Raw genomic sequence first — 22,123 nt, 5'->3', positions numbered from 1 at the left:
TGTTGAAATCAGGTAGTGTTAGTTCCCAAATTTGTTCTTCTTTTTCAGTTGTTTTGGCTATTCTAGGACCTTCGTATTTCCAATATGGATTTTAGAATCACCTTGTCAATTTCTACAAAAATGCCTGCTGGGAATTTACGAGAATTGTTATCTTAACAATATTGAGCTGTCTGATCCAGATATGAGTGTATTTCTCTGTTTATTTCAGTCTTTGTTAATATCTCTCAGCAATGTTATTTAGTTTTTAGTCCTCTAGTCTTTCCCATCTTTGGTCAGATTTATTCCTATGTATTTCATATTTTTTATGGTATTGTTTTTTAAGTTTCAGTTTCCAATGGTTTTTTGCTAGTATATAGAAACAATTGATTTTTGCATATTACTGTTGAATACTACAACTTGTTTGTATTTGTAAAACTCAAGCTTGCTAAATTCATCTATTGTATTAGCTTTTAAAAAATATATTGGGACTTTTACATAGATGATCACATCATCATCTACAAATAGACAGTTTTACCTCTTTCTTTCCAAGCTGTATGCCTTTAATTTTGTTTATCTTATCTGCTTGCACTGGCTGTAAACTTCAGTATTATGTTGAATAAGGGTGGTGAGAGCAGATGTCCTTATCTTGTTCCTGATCTTAGAGGGAAAGCACTCAATCTTTCACCATTAAGTGTGATGTTAACTAAGTTTTTTGGTAGTACCCTTTATTAATCGAGGACGCTTTCTTCTTATCCTATGTTGCTGAGAGTTTTTATCAGAAATGAAATTTGGTTTTTGTCAATAGCTTTTTCTGTCGAAGATGATCATGTGGTTTTTCTATTTTAGGTAGCTAATTGTATCAGTCAGGGTTCCCTAGAGGGACAGAATTAATAAGATAGATGTGTATGTAAAGGGGAGTTTATTAAGGAGTACTGACGCAATCACAAGGTGAAGTCCCACAAAAGACCATCTGCAAACTGAGGAGCAAGGAAGCCAGTACGAATCCCAAAATCTTAAAAGTAGGGATGCCAACAGTACAGTCTTCATTCTGTGGCTGAAGACCTGAGAGCCTCTGGCAAACCACTGGTGTAAGTCCAAGAGTCCAAAAGCTGAAGAACTTGGAGTCTGATGTTTGAGGGCAGGAAGCATCCAGCACGTGAGAAAGGTGAGAGCTGGAAGACTCAGCTAGTCTGCTCTTCCATCGTTTCCTGCCTGCTTTATTCTAGCCACACTGGCAGCTGATTAAATGGTGCCCACCTAGAATGAGGTTGGGTCTGCCTCTCCCAGTCCACTGATTCAAATGTTAATTTCCTTTGGCAACACCCTCACAGACACACCCAGGAACAATACTTTACATCCTTCAATTCAATCAAGTTGACACTCAATATTAACCACCACACTAGTATAGTGAATTATATTGATTGATTTTTGAATCAATTGCTTTCCTGAGAGAAACCCCACTTGGTCATAGTACATTAACCCTTTTATATATTATATATTGGAGTTTTAAAATTTTGCTTAGAATCTTTGCATGTATGTTTAAAAGAGGTTGATCTATAGTTTTCTTTTCTTGTAATGTCTGGTTTTAGTATTAGGGTAATGCTGGCCTCATGGAATGAGGTTAGAGAACTATTTCTTCATTTACAATTTATTGGAAGAGTTTGTGTAGAATTGGTATTATTTCTACCTTAACTTTACTAGTGAAGATATCTGGGTCTAGAGATTTTTTTTTGGTGAGAAGGTATTTAAGTACTAATTACATTTCTTTGATAGATATTAGGTAATTTATCAAATCTATCGAAGTTCTTCTTGAGTGAACTGTGATACATTGACAAACAAGGAATTTGTCCATTTGACCTATGTTGTCATTTTTTTGGACACAAAATTGTTCATTTTGTATTCCATTGTTATCCTTTTAATTCTAGCGCATTTGCGATGATGCCACGTTTCATTTTTATAATTAGCAATTGGTGTGTTCTCTCTTTTTTCCTGATTAGTATAACTAGAGGTTTGTTAATTTATTGAACCTGTCAAAGAGCCAACTTTTGGTTTCATTAATTTTCTCTATTGGTTCTATCTATTCCTTTGATTTCTGCTTTAATCTTTATTAGTTCATTTCTTCTTACGATTTTCAGTTTAATTTGCTCTTCTTTCTCTAGTTTCATGTGGTGGAAGCTGACATTACTGATTTGAGAACTTTACTTTTTTCCATTCCAAACATTTAATACTATAAAAATTTCCCTAAGTACTGTGTTAGCAGCATCTCACAAATTCTAATATGTTGAATTTTAGTTTTCAAATTTGGTTGAAGATATCTTTGGTTTTCCTCTTTGATTTTTTGCTTTGACTAATGGATTATTTAGAAGTGTGTCTTTAGTTTTCAAATATTTAAGAATTTTCCAGATAACTTTTTTTTTTTTTTTTTTTTTTGAGATGGGGCCTCACTCTGTCACCCAGGCTAGAGTGCAGTGGTACGATCACAGCTCACTGTAGCCTCAACTGCTGCCCGGGCTCAAGGGATCCTCCTGCCTCAGCCCCACAAGTAGCTGGGACCACAGGTGTGTGCCACCATGCCTGGCTAATTTTTAAAAATTATTTGTAGAGACAAGGTCTTGCTATGTTGCCCAGGATGGTCTCAAACTCCTGACCTCAAGTGATCCTCCCACCTCAGATTCTCAAAGTGCTGGGATTACAGGCATGAGCCACTATGCCTGGCCCAGCTAACTTTCAGTTATTCATTTCTCACTTAATTCTTTGTTGTCACAGAACACATTCTGTGTGACTTGAATGCATTTAAATTTGAGTCTTGTTTCATGGCCTTTCTTGGTTTATGTGTATAATTGAAGATAATATGTATTTTGCTGCTGTTGGTTGGGGTGTTCTATAAATGTCAATAAGTTCAGTTTGTTTGATAGTGTTTTTCAAATCTACTATATCTTTACTGATTTTCCTTTTACTTGTTTTATCAATTATTGAGAGATGGGTATTGAAATATCTGACCATAATTGTGTATTTATGTATTTCTCTTTGCAACTTTATCATTTTTTGCTTAATGTATTTTGAAGCTCTGCTATTAAGTATGCAAACATTTAGATTGCTATGCCTTCTTGATAAATTGACGCTTTTATCATTAAGAAATGTCCTTTTTTATTTCTGACAATATTTTTGCTCTGAAATCTATCGTGTCTGATACTAGTATAGCCCTCCTAATTTTTTTTTTTTTTTTTCTGGTCTAGTGTTCTGTCTGTTTCCATTTGTGATGGCTAATTTTATGTGTCAATTTGGCTAGGCTATGGTGCCCAGTTATTTGGTCAAACGCTAGTCTAGATGGTGCTGTGAAGGTACTTTTTAGATATGATTAACATACATCAGTTGACTTTAAGTAAAGCAGATTACCCTCCATAATATAGGTGAGCTTCATCCAATCAGCTAAAGATGTTAAAAGCAAAAACTGAAGTTTCCTGAAGAAGAAGAAATTCTGCTTCAAGACTGTATCATAGAAATCCTTCCTGAATTTTCAGCCTGCTGGCCTGCTCTATGCATTTTGAACTTGCCATCCCCCAAAATCATGTGAGCCAATTCCTTAATATCAATCTCTCTATGTATCTATGTATATATACAAATGTATATATATAATATGTATAATCATTTATATCTTATTTTTTGACATACTATCTTTTTACTTTTAAGCTGTTAGTCTCTTTATATTTTAGTTGCATTACTTGTAGGCAGAAATAGTTGGGTCTTGTTTTTTAATCCAATCTGGCAATCTCTGCTTTTTAACTGGGTGTTTAGAATATTTACATTTAATGTGCATATTGGTATGGTTGAATTTGTTTGTAATTTTGCTATTTTTCTATTTGTCCCATCTATTCTTTGTTTTTCTTTCCCTCTTTTCCTGCCTTCTTTTATATTAATTATTTTTTATAATTTCATTTAATATATTTTTTGAAATTTTAGCTACAATTGTTAATTTTGCTATTTTAATACTTGCGTTACTGATTATGGTGTAATATATTCCTTCTTAATATCTTATACTGGTAATGAGTTTCTCAGGAGTTTTTAGCTGCCCGGTCTTGAAGTATAAGCCTCAGGTTATTACATATACTAACACATTGGCAGGGTTTGTGAGTAAACAAGAGACATCAATGGAAGAAATGTGTAATTACAACTTTTTTGGGAAAAAAAGAAAGAATAAGGACTTTGAATATTGAGGAATTCAGGTACTAGGTGCAGAAGATGAAAAAATGAGAAAGACCCAGCCCTAAATGTAGGAAGTTACTAATACAGTGGAAGATGCTTAAATGAAAGCAAATAATTATAAATCAATATGGCAAATATCATTATAAGCCAAGTGTCTCTTATATAGTCCCATTCACAAAAATACCCGACTCCCCATGCTCTTTGACTCTATATATTGCCTAATACCATTGGAAACATGCTCCCAAAGGTTTTCCAGAAATCCCAAGTGTGCTATTCCTTTCTAGGAGTCAGTGGGTAATGTAGTTTGCTCCTAGGATCACAAGTGATTGCATTAGGATTTGACTCCTGGCCTTATCTGAGGCAAAAATATTTTTTCTTCTAGTAATTGGGGTACAGTATATCTAGGTATTTAGATACTATGATAGGAAGTACATTTATGGGCAATTGAAGCAGCCATTTCCAGTATGTATACAACAATCTGAAAAAACAGGTCTGCACAGGGACCTATCCTTGTCTTATAACATTTTGCCTAAGACCTCCAGTGGAAGTGGTAGTAGTAGTGATCATTTTTGTCTTGGTCATGACATTAAAATAAATGTTTCTACTGTGTCAACTAGTTTCTGGTGAATACCTTCAATCAATTTAACACTGAAAAATCAATTATAAACATAGAATGTTGTTAAATAACTTTAAAAAATATGTTGAGATGATCAAATGGTCTTCTTTGCATATAGGTTTTGAATAAAATTAGTATATTGTTTTCTTTCTGTATTATCCTTATTTCATATTGGAATAAGAATTATCCTACCTTCTTTGAAAGAGATGGGACAATTTCTCATTTTATGTGCTCTGTAAATCTTTCTTGGCTTAGTGGTTTGTTTTAGTAGTAAATATTTTAGTACTTTACATGATTTTATATGGTTATTTTATTAAGTTTTCAAAAAATTTCAAAAGTATTATCTAGGTCTTTAAATGTCTTCGTTGAGATACAATTCGGGTATCATAAAATTCACTTATGTAAATAATATAATTTAATGGTTTTAGTATATTCAGAGTTGTATACTGTCATGGGTTGAATAGTGTCCCCCCCAAAAGATAGATTCATCTAGAATCTCAGAATATGACCTTATTTGGAGTAAGAACCTTTGCAGATCGAACTAAGATAAGGATCTTAAGATGAGATTATGCTGGACCAGGCTCTGCTTCTAGTTAGCCCACCTACAGCTTCCTCACATGGATAGCCTTCAATCTGGGGAGCTTCTGAGTCCTTGCTAGAGTGCAAGTGATGGCGGCTGACTCACTTGCTCTAACAAGCCCTGAATAAATAGACCTTGCCTGTTTTTGTTTGGTTGATTTTTATTTATTTCCACAGAAGTGTGTGTGTCTGAATGCCACTCCTGAATAGAAATGTACTAAAGTCATCATTGATAATTACGTGGAATTTGTAGATTCTGTCTAAAGAGATAATGAGTTAAGGTTAAATAAAGATATAAAATATAAGATATATTTTGTACAATTATAATTATTTTATCAGATGTTTTCAGCTGCAAATTACTGGAAAAAAACCTCAGTTTAAAAAAATGAGTGTTTTTTTTTTTTTCCTTCATAAGAGGGCCTGCTTCTTCCCATGTGTTCTCTTTCAGATCAATGAGGAAAAACCTTCCTCCTTATATCTTCTTCTTATGTTTCATTTGGTCAGAAGGGTATAGACTGGGAAGAGAAATGGGACCATCCTGCTTGACTTAAACCAATTATGAGTTATGTCTCTGGCGCTGAAAGAAAAGGTCCAATTTATGGTAGCAGCAAATATGATAAAATACTCAGAAATAAATTTAACAAGAAATGTAGACGCCTCATAAAAAGAATAATTTTAAAAGCTGTTGAGGGAAACAAAAGAAGACTTGGACAAATGGAAAGGCATACTTTGTTCTTGGACATAAAGACTCAATTTCACAGATATAAATTTTATACATAACCTATAAATTTAATGTAACTTCAAAGGAAATGCTAAAAGAATTATTAACACTAGCAAAGAAATTCTAATGATTAGATGGGTAAAAAGACATGAAAGAATAACCAGAACAAATTCTAAAATTCAAAAACTAACTTTTTCTAGAAGAGGAGTGGTCATCGGTACTGGGAATCAGTTGTCCCTTCACTGGGCAGAATTTGCATGACTATGGAAAATATCATTTGCATTGCTCTTGGTTATCTATAATTTATGGAGTAAAACAGCTCAAAGACATGGAAAGGCTGAGATAACCTGGATAAGTGAGCTAGACAAACACCCACTATCTTTTTTTGTCCATTTCCAAGCATTCATGATTTTTTCTGACAATATTCCCTGACCCCTGCCTTGTGATTATAATAATTATAAAAAAGAGAGAGAAAAGATTATTTTGTGATTGAAATAATCCTGACATTAGATTTGGCTCGATTATTAATTATGGGTAAAGGAAGAATGTTAATTTACTGCTTAGGTTTCTTTAAATTTGCTTTACCAAATCAAGAGCCATACAGTATTGAAGCATGACAAAATTAAGTTCTTTTTGGAAGTTCTTAAAATGAATCTTACATTGGGCTTTTCTTTTACTTTTTCTTTGAAACGGTGTCTCACCCAGGCTGGAGTGCAGTGGCACGATCTCGACTCACTGCAACCTCTGCCTCCCAGGTTCACGCGATTCTCCTGCCTCAACCTCCCAAGTAGCTGGGATTACAGGCATCCACCACCATGCCCAGCTAATTTTTGTATTTTATTAGAGATGGGGTTTTGCCATGTTGGCCAGGCTGGGTTTGAACTCCTGACCTCAGGTGATCCACCCACCTAGACCTCGCAAAATGCTGGGATTACAGGGGTGAGCCGCTGTGCCCAGCCCTCACATTGGGCTTTTAAAAGCCTCTTTTATTTGTGATCTTGAAGCTAGGAAAGCAAACCCAACAAACCCTACCCAATATCACCTGTAATATCTATAAATGTGTGGGAATTTCACTCTTCTTGAGGTACTCCCAATACCCTAAAACTTCTGGTCAGCCAGGAAGAGACCTTCTTCACATCTGTAAGGCCAAGGCACCCTGTAAGCCAGGGAATAACTAGTTTTCCTAAGAAAGTTTTGTAAGGCATTAAGTTTCTGAGTTTCTGAATATATTCTTAATATATTTCTGAGATTCTTAATGTATTTCTGGATTTTTAATATATTTTTGAGTTTTTGTGAAAGTAATTTGTTTAAGTATAGCACATTTAAAACATTTGAAGTTCATTTTTCTTTTTCTTTCTTTCTTTTTTCTTGTTTTTTGAGACAGAGTTTTGCTCTGTTGCCCAGGCTGCAGTGCAGTGGTGTAATCTCGGCTCACTGCAACCTCCACCTCCTAGGTTCAAGCAATTCTCATGCCTCAGCTACCGAGTAGCTGGGATTATAGGCGTGCACCACTCTACCCGGCTAATTTTTAAATTTTTAGTAGAGACGGGGTTTCAGCATATTGGCCAGGCTGGTCTTGAACTCTTGAACCTCATGTGATCTGTCTGCCTCAGCCTCCCAAAGTGCTGGGATGAAGTTCACTTTTCTGATTTTTTGAGAGTCTTGGGAATATCCCATCTTTATAAGCACTTATTTATCTCTTATGTAAATCAATCCAAAAAACACCCCTTTAATTTAAGAGACTTCATAATGTAATTTTTTGATACCCCTGGGAGATAGGAAAATATCCAGTTACAAAGAAAGGTGCAATCTTTTGTGAGTTATGACACAGAGATGTACATATACATAGTGAGCTTAAAGCTTCAGTTCTATGTTAGCCACAGGTCAAGAGTTGATACAGAAATACCAAAATACCCTGAAGTAGACATCAAAGAGCTGTTCTCCTTTCTGGTGAGCTTGAAATTCTTGATCGGTTTTTCTCAAAAGAGACAAATAGATAAAAAAGATGAATCAAATTATACACGTTCACTTCACTCAAGGGGAAAACAGATAAGGCCAGGTGCAGTGGCAGGCACCTACAGTCCCAGGCTTGATGGTTGCTAGAGCCCAAGAGTTTGAGGTCAGCCTGGGCAACATAGTGAGACGCTCTGAAAAAAAAAAAAAGAAAGAAAGAAAACAGATACCTATAATCTATTAACCCAGTTTTGGAGACCACCAAATGGTCATACATTAAAATCAATTTCCTAATCTTTTCTGACACCAATGGGAAATAATTTATCAACCATAAATGAAACAGACATACATAAACAGACAGTAGAAAGGAAGAGAAACTAGAGAAATGGAGAGTTAGCAAAGTTAAACTTCTATTGTCACTTGGCGTTTATCTCCAGGAGCTAAGAAAATATGTGCCTGGACTCAAGCCACTTACTGGATACACTTTCCTGGCAATGTAGCTTACTTACCTCTGTCAGGTGAATTCATTGGGCATTTTGGTAGATCTCCAAAAAGATAATTTTTTAAAAAGGTAAAATAATAACTCCAGTACACATGTAAAATGAACAAGTGTCTGAGATTTTACTTAACCCATTTATTAATGAAGGAACCAGTAAGATATCACAACCAGTTTCTTATTTTCAGTAATTAAAATATGACATTATAAAGCCATTGTCATATAATGATATTATAAAACCACTATCATGTTATAAAGCCATTGTCAAATGATATTATAAAGCCATTGTCTATGATATCATAAAGCCATTGTCATCGGCAAAAAGTGATAAGAAAAAATATTGTAGAGGTATGTCGGGTAGTTAATTACTAAAAACATTTATAATGTAATGACATTATGGTATTTGTTAACTTAAAACTTTTTTTGCATTGTTACTTTTTATGAATACAAAATTTTGTATTCGTAATTTTATATTATTTTCTTTTAATAATCCTTCTCCCTAAATTGTATAAGCTTCAGTCTTCACAAAACCTCCTAATAACAGGGAAGGTCATCTGTGGAAGTGGAGGTGGAGGTGGAGGTGGAGGTGGGGGTGAAGGGGAGTATGGTGCAGGTTCCTGTTTCAGGATTTAGAGAGTGGAAAAAGTTTGGAGTAATGATGGTAGAACTAGGCTGGAGAGTCAACCAAGGAAAAGAGTGAAGTGGAGGAGAGCTGTCAGGGAGTTCAGCTGAGGTTGAGTAGTGCATCGTTTTGTTTTTTTTGAGATGGAGTCTCATTTTGTCACCCAGGCTGGAGTGCAATGGCACAATCTTAGCTCACTGCAACCTCTGCTTCCCGGGTTCAAGCGATTCTCCTGCCTCAGCCTCCAGGGTAGCTGGAATTACAGGCATGCGCCGTCACACCCAGCTAATTTTTGTATTTTTAGTAGAGATGGCGTTTCACCATGTTAGCTAGGCTGGTCTCGAACTCCTGACCTCAAGTGATCTGCCCGCCTCGGCTTTCTAAAGTGCTGGGATTACAGGAGTGAGTCACCTGGCCTGCATCTTCATTTCTGATGTGAAGAACATGGGGTGGGGACTCTCTCCTAAATAGCATGGTACCATTTAGATTTTGGGTGAGCAGTGAAGATTTGGGAAGATCAGTGTCAGATTCAAGATTTTAAAAATGACTCTGACAGGTGAGGGAATAGTTAATGTCTCTGGCAGAATCTCATTAATCCTTCAATGACTTACTAACATGTGATGTCACTTTTCATTGGGTCTTTACCTTGTCCACCACTGATTTATCTCTTGTTGACACACCTACCCTTATGGTGTTGAGATTCACACATATGTATGCATAGCCTCCTCCATAGGGTCAGATCTCTTTTCCCTCTTGGGGTGGTGTGAAGGCAGACTTATGGTCTTGCCTCAGTTAGTGTTCTTAATTCTATCTCAGTAGTTGGGGCAGCTTCTCTTTACTTGGGCTGTATTTCATTAAATGTTTGGCCGCAGAACTGAAGTGTGGATGCTGGTGAGTGGAGAGGAAACAGAGGGTGACCTGGCTTTTGCTTTGGGGCAGGCCTTTCCCTAACATTTAGGAAACTTAACACTGTGGATGGCCAAGTGGATAAGTAGTCTCTGAAATCAGTGGGGAGCTGCTGCTTCAATAATGCAGCCAATGAATGCTGATGGCCGAACTCACAATTCACCCTATTACTAACACATCACTCGATAAGGTAAACTGACTATTTAGGATGGCTGGGGCACAGGAGAAATTATATAAATGTTGATTAATTTGAGGCTTCCTTCCAATTCTCTTTGTAATATCTTGTTTCCTTTACTAGCGAGTTCAGAACATAAGCTACTCTTCACAGTAAACACAGGCCCATGAAAACTTGACAGAAAAGGAGTGGAGGATGTGAACTGGATAGATATGGGATAAAGTAATAAAAGGTAGTTAACATTTAGTCAGCGGTTAATGTCTGCCAGACATTGTAATAACTCGCATATCCAATTAATATCTGTCTATTGCCACTGTCTATTTTCACATAAAATAGATACTATTTTATAAAATAGATACTATTTTATCTCCATTTTATACAAGAGAAAACTGAGTCTTAGAGAAACTTACTTGTCAGTGTCACACAGTTAGTAAGTGTCAGAGCCAGGATGCAAACCTAAGTATGTCTGAACTCTGAATCCCATGCTTTTTATTCCCATGAGATGCTGAGAGCTCAGTAGATAAAGGTGAGAGTGGGAGGTTATGGGTAGAGAACAGCAGTAGGTTTGAGAAAGAATAAGTGGTCATCAGAGGGGTAAAGCAACAAGTATATCTTCTGGTGACAGTTTGAAACTACATTGCAAATAATTTGTGTTACTAATAATTTGTTGTTACTAATAACGGAATATTTGTGAGTGACTTACATAAAAATAAATTGGAGAGAATTCAGTATCACTCTTAACTGGATTCTAATGTGTTTCTCTTTAAGTGAGAGGGAAGGAAGTTGAATTACAGATGGTTAACTCCCACCTGTATGTCCTGTGCTGGTGAAGTGATACCAGGTGTACATCAAGTGTTATGGGAATGAGGTGGAAACAAGGTAAGAATCACCAGACTGAGGACGTTATGCATGGAGGATGTTGCAGTTCTCATGAATGTTGCTCCCAAATCTCTTCTCCTTTGGCTCCTAGGGTCTTTGAATAGAGGTGAGGGGAGCAAATCTCTACTAAAGTAGACACAGAGATCAGAAGAAACCAGGTCAAAGCTGCTTCCCACCAAGCTGTGTGGTCCCGGGTAAGTCACAGCATTTTTCAGCCTTAGTTTCCCTATCTGTAAAATGCAAGGTGTATATGTGGTATACCTTTTTGACAGGCTTATTGTAAGAATTGAATGAGATTGTTCGTTTAGCTGTGATTACTATTTTGAGAGATTTGATAGCAAGCAAAACCTCTAGTCTTGGTGGGCCGTAGACCCTGGAAGATGGCATCCTAAGAGCAAATTGAAGCCTGTAACTCCTAAGACTTTCCCCCATCCCTCCCACATAAACTCTCAGTGACCCCACCACCCCCTCCACTGACAAAGACTCTGCCTCTCAAGTGCTTGAACACAACAATCTCCAAACAAACTATTAGGAAAACTTTTAGAGGAGTGAAGACCCCTGACAGCACTGGGCCTATTTTTGGTAATGTGATGTTGGGATGTTTGAGAATTAGTTTTGAAAGTCATTACTTTTCCCCTAAATGGAATTTTTCCTGGAAGGCCATAAAAATAGAAGAGATTAAAATTTTTACTAGGTTGATCAGGTTACGCACATCCGCTGGCCCAATATATCACAAACAAGAAAACAATAAAAAGCATTCATACAGTCTTTTTAGCCAGGGGTCACCTCAACACATCATAAAACATTAGTTCATGACAAGTGAGAGATTGGAATCAGCTGTGCCCATAAACTAGCGCTCATTTGCAGCCTGTGCTTTCAGAGCAGGAGAAAACTTGAAGGGCACGTGGGATTACACAAATAGGCCTTGTGAACCAGCGAGAACAGACTCCCGCCCCAGCCTTTCCCTCCAGACTGCTTGGCTGTTCCAGTGCCCTCCTACCAAGGAAAATTGGATTTTAGTTTGCTTATGACTGCTCTGAACATGTCAGGCCCCATCTGTTCCTGAAGGCATGGAAGATACAGGCATGACATTTTACCCAGAGCCTGAAACCATTAAAATTCAGTCTTTGAAAAGATAAAAATGAAAGAATGATGTTATCAATAAAAACAATGATTTCCTTTGATGGAAGTTGAACAATTCGGTTGGTGACAATATTTCAGATGTCATTTAAGTTTGTTAACTCTTATTCGCATTTCATCCCCTGTGACTGGCTGGGGAGCAGGGTGGAGAGGGATCTTGCTTCCATTGCACCTGACACTCCACTTTGCCCGTATTTTATCACAGGATTTGCCATTGACTTGTCTCCCCCATCCAGGCTGTAAATCTACTAAGTGACTGATATATTAGGGTTCAATAAATGTTTGCCTTAATATCCTTGACCTGAATGGGCTCATTAATTCCCCTAGATTTAAAAATCATCCTTTCATTGATATACTTTCATCCCAAGTTATGTTACCTCTCCTTGGCAGTCATCTACTTTACATATTCATGAATCTCTCACAGAAATCTGAAAGTCAAAATATATCTCAAATTCTTCTATTTTGCTTCATTACCTTAGTCCGTGCCAGCATCATCTATCATCTGGACATTATAATAGGCTCCGAAATGATCTTGTTTGCAATCTTTTCCCCCACCAACCCATTCTCCCATTCTCTACATAATAGTCTTTTTTTTTTTCTGCATCCACACTCTCCTTCACTTCTTACCTCCCTGTATTAGTTTTAAGCAAATTTTTTATCCAGAACTATTATACTTAATACATGTGTGTATGTGTAGTAGATTATATAATATGCAGTTATATACTATATGTACATATATACACATATATGTACAGACACAAATATACACACTCCGTTTTTGCTAAACACAACCACAATGGTGTTATCATACTTAAAAATGTAATGCTTTAAAATATCAAATATTTTTGAGTCAGTGTTCAGGTTCTCAATTACATTACAAGTAGCATAGTTTTGACAGTTTTTAAAATATCAAGATTTGAATAAGATCAATGCATTGTGATTCATTATGTTTCATAAATCTGTTTTAATATATAAGTCCTCCCAACCTTGTTTTTTTCCATTACAATTTATTTGTTAAGGAACTGAATTTTTTTCTCCTGAATGTCTCATACCCTGGAGTTTGCTTATCACATCTCTATAGTATATTTTAACGTGTCCCTTTGTCCTCAGCATTTCTTATAGATTTGTTGATGGCTTCAGAGGCTAGATTTAGAGAGGCTCAATTCAGGTTTGATTTTTTTTGAGGGAGTGACTACTTCATAGGTGGCATTGTACTCTCCCATGCTGATGCCTGGATATCCCTCACTTAGTGATATTAGCAGATATTAATTAGATGCCTAGATGCATTACTTCATAGGTTGTTATAAAACAATGATATTCAGATTTTTTCATTCTTTCTTTGTTAATCAGATGGATTATTATACATCTAAAAAGAAAAATATCCTCTCATCTACTATTTGGAAAGCAATGTTACTAAAATGAAAATAGAATACTCTGGGTTTGGTAATAACCCTCCCTCTAAAGACAACTAAAAAGCTGGGCAGAAAAAAAAGTCTTAAAAGGAACAATAAGGAAAAACAATAGTGAAGAAATGAAATTGTGATCAGCTTGAGAAAGATAGGCAGCCTCAGTTGCTTCTGCCCAGGTGGTGTTCAAAGATTGGGACTAGGTTACACTTTTGGCAGGTTAGTGTAGGAAGGAGATAAAAGTTAGAGGCAGGAGGTTAAGACCCTGGAGGACTTCACCATTTGAAAATATATATATATATATATATATATATTTTTTTTTTTTTTTTTTTTTTTTGAGACGGAGTCTCGCTCTGTCGCCCAGGCTGGAGTGCTGTGGCTGGATCTCAGCTCACTGCAAGCTCCGCCTCCTGGGTTCCCGCCATTCTCCTGCCTTAGCCTCCCGAGTAGCTGGGACTACAGGCGCCCGCCACCTCGCCCGGCTAGGTTTTTTTTTTTTTTTGTATTTTTTAGTAGAGACGGGGTTTCACCGTGTTAGCCAGGATGGTCTCGATCTCCTGACCTCGTGATCCACCCGTCTCGGCCTCCCAAAGTGCTGGGATTACAGGCTTGAGCCACCGCGCCCGGCCTTGAAAATATTTTTATGCTGGGTACATGTTCCTATTCCAGCGAAAAGGATGAAAAGTAGAGTCACACACTACCGTGACAGGGCCAGGGATAAGAATCCTGTGCCCTGTAATGGTGGGAAAATTGTGGAAACACTCCTTGCTCAGGACTCAGATCTCAAAGGGATATTGCTAAATGTTTGTGTCCTCATCCCAATTTATATGTTGAAATCTTGACTCCAAATCCACCACATTTGATGGTATTAGAAGGTGGATGTATTAGTTCATTCTTGCACTGCTATAAAGAAATACCCAAGACTGGGTCATTTATAAAGAAAAGAGGCTTGATTGGTTCATGGTTCTGCAGGCTGTACAGGAAGCATGATGCTGGCATCTGCTTGGCTTCTGGGGAGACCTCAGGAAACTTACAATCATGACAGAAGGCAAAGGGGGAGCAGTCATCTTACATGGTGGGAGCAGGAGCAAGAGAACATGAGGGGGAAGTGCTACACACTTTTAAACAAGCAGATCCCATGATAACTCACTCACTATCATGAGAACAGTACCAAAAGGATGGTGCTAAACCATTCATGAGAAACCAACCCCATGATCCAATCACCTCCCACCAGGTCCCATCACCAACACTGGGGATTACAATTTGACATAAGATTTGGGTGGGGACAAAGATCTAAACCATATCTATCAGTGGAGCTGTTGGGAGGTAATTAGGTCATATGGGTGAAAAGGGATTAATGGGTGGAAGGAAAGGGATTAATGCCCTTAAAAGAAGTTTGCTGTCTCCCTGCTCTCTACCATGTGAGGACATAGTAGGAAGATGGCTATCAGCAAACCAAGAAGAGTGCCTCACCAGACACTGGATCTACCAGCACCTTGACCTTGATTGTTTTAGCCTCAAGAACTGTGAGAAATAAGTATTTGTTGTTTAAGCCACCTAGTCTATGGGTAATTTGTTATAGCAGCCCAAATTGACTAAGACAGATATGGACTATGTTTTAGTACCTCACCTTGGTGACTCAGAAAACCTTGGTTCCCATCAGGTACCTGACAGAAGGAAAAAAAGTCTCTCTGAAGGAAAATAACACCATCTAAGACTTCAAATTATTTCTATTAATAAGTTAAAAATGGCCTGAGAACTATGAAAAACAATGAGACACACCGAGAGATAAAACAACATAAGCCAGAACCAACAGAAAAAGTAGTTCAAAAGAGGCATCAGATACTAAAATGAAGCTGGGCATGGTGGCTCATGCCTGTAATCCCAGCACTTTGGGAGGCTGAGGCGGGTGGATCATCTGAGGTCAGGAGTTCAAGACTAGCCTGGGCAACATGGTGAAACCCTGTCTCTACTAAAAATACAAAATTACAGGTAATCCCAGCTACTTGGGAGGCTGAGGCAGGAGAATCGGTTGAACCCAGGAGGCGGAGGTTGCAGTGAGCTGAGATCATGCCACTGCACTCCAGCCTGGGCAATAGAATGAGACTCTGTCTGAAAAAAAAAGTACCGAAATGATTCAATATGGATTGTAGAACCACTATGCTTACAATATTCATAGAGATAAAATCTGAGCTTAAAAATCTCAGCTGGGAGCTAGGTACTATAGCGTGACACTGAATGTTTTCCTCCTAGTATCAGGACCTAAAAAAGGATATGTGCTCTTGTCACTTCTATTTAACATTGTACTGGAGGTTCTACCCAGGCAATTAGGATAAATAAAGAAATAAGCCAGATAAAACAAAACAAAAAAACCCCTCATGATGCATTAGGATAATCAGTGGAAAAGTGTGTGGAACTCCCAAACTAGTAGATTAAAAAACATAGAATAATAAAAAGTAACCAACCCAAAAGAACACATGAAGGGAGAGGAAAAGGAACATAGAAGAGGTGGCTTAATAAAACACATAATGAGATGACAGATCTAAACTCAGAAATATCAGTAATTTCACTAAATGTAAATGGATCAAATACTCCAGTTAAGAAACAAGGTTTTTTAAAGTTGAATTTAAGAAAAAACCAGTATAGGCTCTTTATAAGAAAAAGATTAAAAACATAAAGTTTCAAAAAGGTTGAAAGTAAAATAATGGGAAAAGATACACCATAGTTAGTTTTATCATAATTTAAAAAAAGTTCATGTAGTTATATTATTATCACACAAGTAGACTTTAAGATAGAAAGTATTATTAGCAATAAAGTGCATCACTTCATAAAAGGTTCAAATCACTAGATTTTTTAAAACTGTAGTTTCTGTACACTTTTACAGATTTGTAATTTGTGTGATTTCTTTTCTTATTATTAATAATTTATTTATTTATTTTAAGAGACAAGGTATCGCTTTTTTGCCCAGGCTGATCTTGAATTCCTGGCCTTGAGCAATCCTCCTGCCTTGGCCTCCCAAAATGCTGAGACTACAGGTGTAAATCACACCTGGCCCCTTTTCTTGTTCTTACTAAACGTAGTTTTTCTACCTAATTTTGTATTCACAATTCTATATTCTTTTGCTTATTTTCATCACAGATTTTTTATTCTTCCTAGTACTTACCATGATTTTAAATTATTTTGTTGTAATTATTTGTTTCCTCTTTTAGGGGAGTGGGAGAGAACTTGCTTTCATTTTAGAATGTAAGCCTTCTGAAAGCACTGAAAATGTATTGCTTACCATTCTAGTTCCAGAACTTATGAAAATGTTGGATGAATGAATGTGGAGGAGTGAATAAAGAAGAATGGAGAAAGGGGGACTATGGAACTAGCACAAATGTTCCCAGGGCAGGTATAAGCAAGGGAATGAATCTGGGGCCAAAGTAAAAAGCACAGACTTAGGTAAAGGGTGACTCCAGGCAGGGAAATGAGAAAACCATCAAGATTCAGAGGGGAGATGACCCCATGCTTAGGGCAGATTCTGGGCAGCACAGAGGGAGCAAGAGAGGTGGGATGATCCTCATGCAGGGGCCAGATGTGACTCTGCCTAAGGCTGGTGCTGTTTCCCATAAGTGGGTGTTTCCATTCCTGGCCTCTGAAGTGATGAGAATCATGTTCTGAAAACTCACTAAAAGCAAAGCCCCTCTGTTTTTTCCAGCACTAGCTTTTGCCTGAAGTCATTATCTATACAAGACAGCATGTGGACATGATAAGTTTAAAGGAATTTTCCAGGTGTAACATTTTATTTTTTTTCCTGGCTTGCTTTTTTTTTTTTTTTTTCCTCAGGCCTTTATTCTCTGAATCATGTAAGCTGGAAATCTGTCATTCTTGATGTTCCCTCTGTCCCATCACTCTTCCAAAATTTTAATGATAAATCTTTCTGTTTCCCCTTACTGATTCCTGTTTTAATCTCCCTGGTTCAGAATTAATCACCTCCTACTTTCTAAGTGGTCTATCTGGTTCTAGTGCAGTCTCCTCACTTTCCTGGTGTTTGGTTTATCTTTCAAGTCACCATCTTGTTCATCATCTGAGTATTAAAACACATTAAAGACTATCCCAATATCTTAGGATAGAGTCTGAATTCTCTGATTGATCTTTTTTTAAAAATCATAATTTTTGTGGGTATTTGTATATATTTATGTGGTACATGAGATATTTTGATCCAGGCATGCAATGCATAATAATCACACCATGGAGAATGGGGTATGTATCTCCTCAAGCATTTATCTTTTGTGTTACAAACAATCCAATTATATTCTTTTTATTATTTTAAAATGTACAATTAAGTTATTATTGACTATAGTCACCCTGTAGTGCTATTTAATAGTAGGTATTATTCATTCTTTCTATTTTCTTTGTACCCATTAACCACACCCACCTCTCCCCCAGGACCTCACTACCCTTCTCAGCTTCTGGTAACCACCCTTCTACTCTGTCTCTAATAGTTCAATTGTTTTGATTTTTATATCCCACAAAGAAGTCTCTTCTTGATCTTTAAGGGTTCCCAGATTTCTGTCTTAATCAACCATCCACCTTATCTCTTACTACTTCCCTGAAAAAAACTTCTGCTCCCTCCAAACTGGTTTGGTTATTATTTTCCTCAATATATCATGTTCCTTTTGATTGCCATACTTTTGATGATTTCTTCTTTCCTCCTTGTAATGCCCTATTCATCATCTTCCATCAGGGATCTTATATTAGTCCATTCTTGCACTTCTATAAAGAAATACCTGATACTGGGTAATTTAAAAAGAAAAAAGGTTAAATTGGCTCATGGTTCTACAGGCTGTACAGAATGCGTGATAGCTTCTGGGGGGTGCCTCAGGAAAGCTCCAATCATGGTGGAAGGCAAAGGGAAAGCAGGCAGGTCTTACATGACTGGAACAGAAGAAAGAGAGAGATGCAGGAGGTCTCACACACTTTTAAACAACTAGATCTTGTGAGAAGTCCCTCACTATCATGAGAACAGCATCTGTGATTCATCACCTCCCACAGGGTCCCACCTCCAATATTGGGAATTACAATTCAACATGAAATTTGGGTCAGGGCGCAGATGCAAACTATATCATTCTGCCCCTGGCCTCACCCAAATCTCATGTCCTCTCACATTGCAAAATACAATCATGCTTTTCCGACAGTCCTCCAAAGTCTTGACTCATTCCAGCATTAACTCAAAAGTCCAAAGTTTCATCTGAGACAAGGCTAGTCTCTTCTACCTATGAGCCTGTAAAATAAAAAACAAGTTAGTTATTTCCAAGATACAAAAGAGGTATAGGCATTGGGTAAATACTCCTAATCCAAAAGGGATAGATTGGCCAAAACAAAGGGGTTACAGGCCCATACAGTCCAAAACCCAGCAGGGCAGTCATGAAATTTTTTAAAATTTTTTTTGAGATTGCTCTTGTTGCCCAGGCTGGAGTGCAATGGTGTGATCTCAGCCTCATCGCAACCTCTGCCTCCCAGGTTGAAGCGATTCTCCTGCCTCAGCCTTCCTGAGTAGCTGGGATTACAGGCATGTGCCACCACACCTGGCTAATTTTGTATTTTTAGTAGAGCTGGGTTTCTCTATGTTGGTCAGGCTGGTCTTGAACTCCTGACCTCAGGTGATCCACCCACCTCAGCCTCCCAAAGTGCTGGGATTACAGGCATGAGCCACCATGCCCGGCCCATTAAATCTTAAAGCTCCAAAATAATCTACTTTGACTTCGTGTCTCACATCCAGGGCACACTGATGCAAAGGGTGGACTCCCAAAACCTTGGGCAGCTCCTTTCCTGAGACTTTGCAGGGTACAGCCACCGTAGCTGCTTGCACAGGCTGGTGTTGAATGCCTGCGGCTTTTCCAGGTACATGGTGCAAGCTGTCAGTGAATCTACCATTCTGGGGTCTAGAGGATGGTGGCCCTCTTCTCACAGCTTCACGAGGCAGTGCCCCAGTGGGGTCTATGTGTGGGGGCTCCAACCCCACATTTCCCCTCTGCACTGCCCTAGTAGAGGTTCTTCCTGAGGACTCTGCCCCTGCAGCAGGCTTCTGCCTTGACATCGAGGCTTTTCCATACATTCTCTGAAATCCAGGTGGAGGCTTCCAAGCCTCAGCTCTTGCACTCTGTGCACCTGTAGGCTTAACATCATGTGAAAGCTGTCAAGGCTTGCAGTTTGCACCCTCTGAAGCAGTGGTCCAAGCTCTACCTTGGCCCTTTTTAGCCAGAGCTGGAGCTGGAGTGGCTGGGATGCAGAGCATCATGTCCTGAGGCTGTACAGAGCAGTGGGGCTCTGGGCATGGCTAACAAAACCATTCTTCCCTCCTAGACCTTGTAGTCTTCCATTGATGCCTTCCCAATTGAGGAAGCAGTTACCTCTTCCAGCCTTTACAGACAAACTGAATTCAAAAAGGAATGACCTTCATCAGACAACCTGGCTAGAGATTTTAGAGGTCTCTCAAACCTCAATGGATGCACCCCCTATACTCCTCTTGCTCCCTATTGAGGAGAGGTAAGTCTTACGTTTGTGTGGTTTTTCTTAATCCCACAGAGTCACGTTAGGTGCTGAGAGCCACCCATTTCTTCTGCCTAGGGTAGTACCCTTATATGCCAAGACACTGGATGCAAGCTCTCCTTCTCTCCTTCTCCTGTAAAGAGGATGTTTCAAAATTGAATGCCTTCCCCAAATCCTGCAGAGTCAAGCCTGGCTTCAGGGGCACCTAAAGTGTGCCCTTTTATTGGTCCTTTTATTATTATATAGTGGCCATAAAGCTCCTGGAACTGACACTTCCCACCTCACCAAATGAAGATCTATAAATGGCATGAGAAAGAATTCCAAATTATCATCCTAAAGAAACTTAGTAAGTTATAAGAGAATGACTGTATAGATGACTAAATCAAATTAGGAAAACAATACATGAACAAAATAAGTTCAATAAAGAGATAGAAACCATAAAAAAGAGCCAAACAAATTTGGGAACTAAAGAATACGATGACCAAATAGAAAAGTTCAGTAGAGAGCTTCAATAGCAGACTGATCAAGCAGAAGAAAGAATCAGCAAACTTAAAGGCAGGTGATTTGAAATTATCCAATCAGAGGGGCCAAAAAAAAAAAAAAAAAAAAAAAAAAGAGAGAGAGAATAGAAAATAGTGATAGAAGCCCACAGGACTTATGGGATACCTCAAAGCAAACCAATTGCACATTATGGGAATATCATAAGGAGAAAAAATGTGGAAGGGGAAGAAAGCTTATTTAAACAAATAATGCCTGAAAATTTTCCAAATCTAGGGAGGGAAATGGACCTCCAAATTGATGAAGCTCAAAGGACCCAAATAGTTTGAACCTTAGGAAGTCAGTCTATACCAAGAGACACTATAATTGAATTATCAAAAGTCAAAGACAAAAAAAGAATTTTGAAAGCATCAAGAGAAAGGTGACTCATCACACACAAGGGAATCATCATAAGACGATTGATGGGTTTCTCAACAGAAATCTTTTAGACCAGAAGACAGTGGGATGACATATTCAAAATGCTAAAAGAAAGGAAAACTGCCAATCATGAACAGTATACCCAGCCAAACTATCCTTAAAAAATGAAGGAGAGATACTTTCCCAGACAAACCAAAACTGAGGGAGTTTGTCACTACTAGACTTGGCTTACAAGAAGTAGTAGGGGGAATTTTTCAAGTTGAAATGAAAAGATACCAAATGGCAACACAAAAGCATATGAAAGTATAAATCTCACTGGTAAATGTAAATATATGGGCAAATACAGAACAATGTAATATTGTAATATTACAAACCACTTTTAAATCTAGCATAAAAGTTAAAAGGGAGAGGTATCTATAGCTACAATAATTTGTTAATGGATACACATTGTAAGAAGACATAAACTGTGACATCAATAGCATAAAATGTGGGTGAGGGAGAAAAGTAGTTTTTGTACATGAATGAAATAAAGATGTCATCAGCTTAAAATGACTGTTATATGATGTTTTATGCAAACTTCATGGTAACTATAAAGAAAAAAGCCTCTAATAGATACACAAAAGGTAAAGAGAAAAGAACCAAAGCATACTACTACCAGAAAAAAATAAGAAATCACAAAGGAAGACAGCAAGAAAGGAAGAAAGAAAAAGAAAACCCTACAAAACCATCAGAAAACAGTGAACAAAATGGCAGTAGTGAGTTCTTACCTATCAGTAATTACTTTAAAGTAAATGGATTAAGTTCTTCAATCAAAAGACACAATGGCTGAATGAATGAAAAAATGATTCAACAATATTCTATCTAGAAGAGACTCACTTTAGCTGTAAGGACACATATAGACAATATAAAGGGATGGAAAAATATATTTCATGCAAATAGTAACCAAATGAGAGTAGGGGTGCCTGTATTTATATTAAACTTTCTGTCAAAATCTGTCACAAG

General features: G+C 37.6%; 1 long non-coding RNA gene across 2 annotated transcripts in view; it reads left to right on the top strand.

Moving 5' to 3' along the window:
- Window positions 1-3,393: 3,393 nt before the first annotated feature.
- Window positions 3,394-22,123, top strand: part of LOC105479693 (uncharacterized) — a 91,860-nt gene continuing 73,130 nt past the window's right edge. For both annotated transcript variants that reach the window (XR_011611585.1, XR_011611586.1), the window contains exons 1-3: window positions 3,394-3,549; window positions 11,019-11,129; window positions 11,221-11,323. This is a non-coding gene — a long non-coding RNA (uncharacterized lncRNA). The remainder of the gene's footprint in view (window positions 3,550-11,018; window positions 11,130-11,220; window positions 11,324-22,123) is intronic.

This window comes from Macaca nemestrina, chromosome 13 (genome assembly GCF_043159975.1).
Source record: "Macaca nemestrina isolate mMacNem1 chromosome 13, mMacNem.hap1, whole genome shotgun sequence".
NCBI lineage: Eukaryota > Metazoa > Chordata > Mammalia > Primates > Cercopithecidae > Macaca > Macaca nemestrina.
This window is presented reverse-complemented; position numbering and strand designations above follow the sequence as displayed.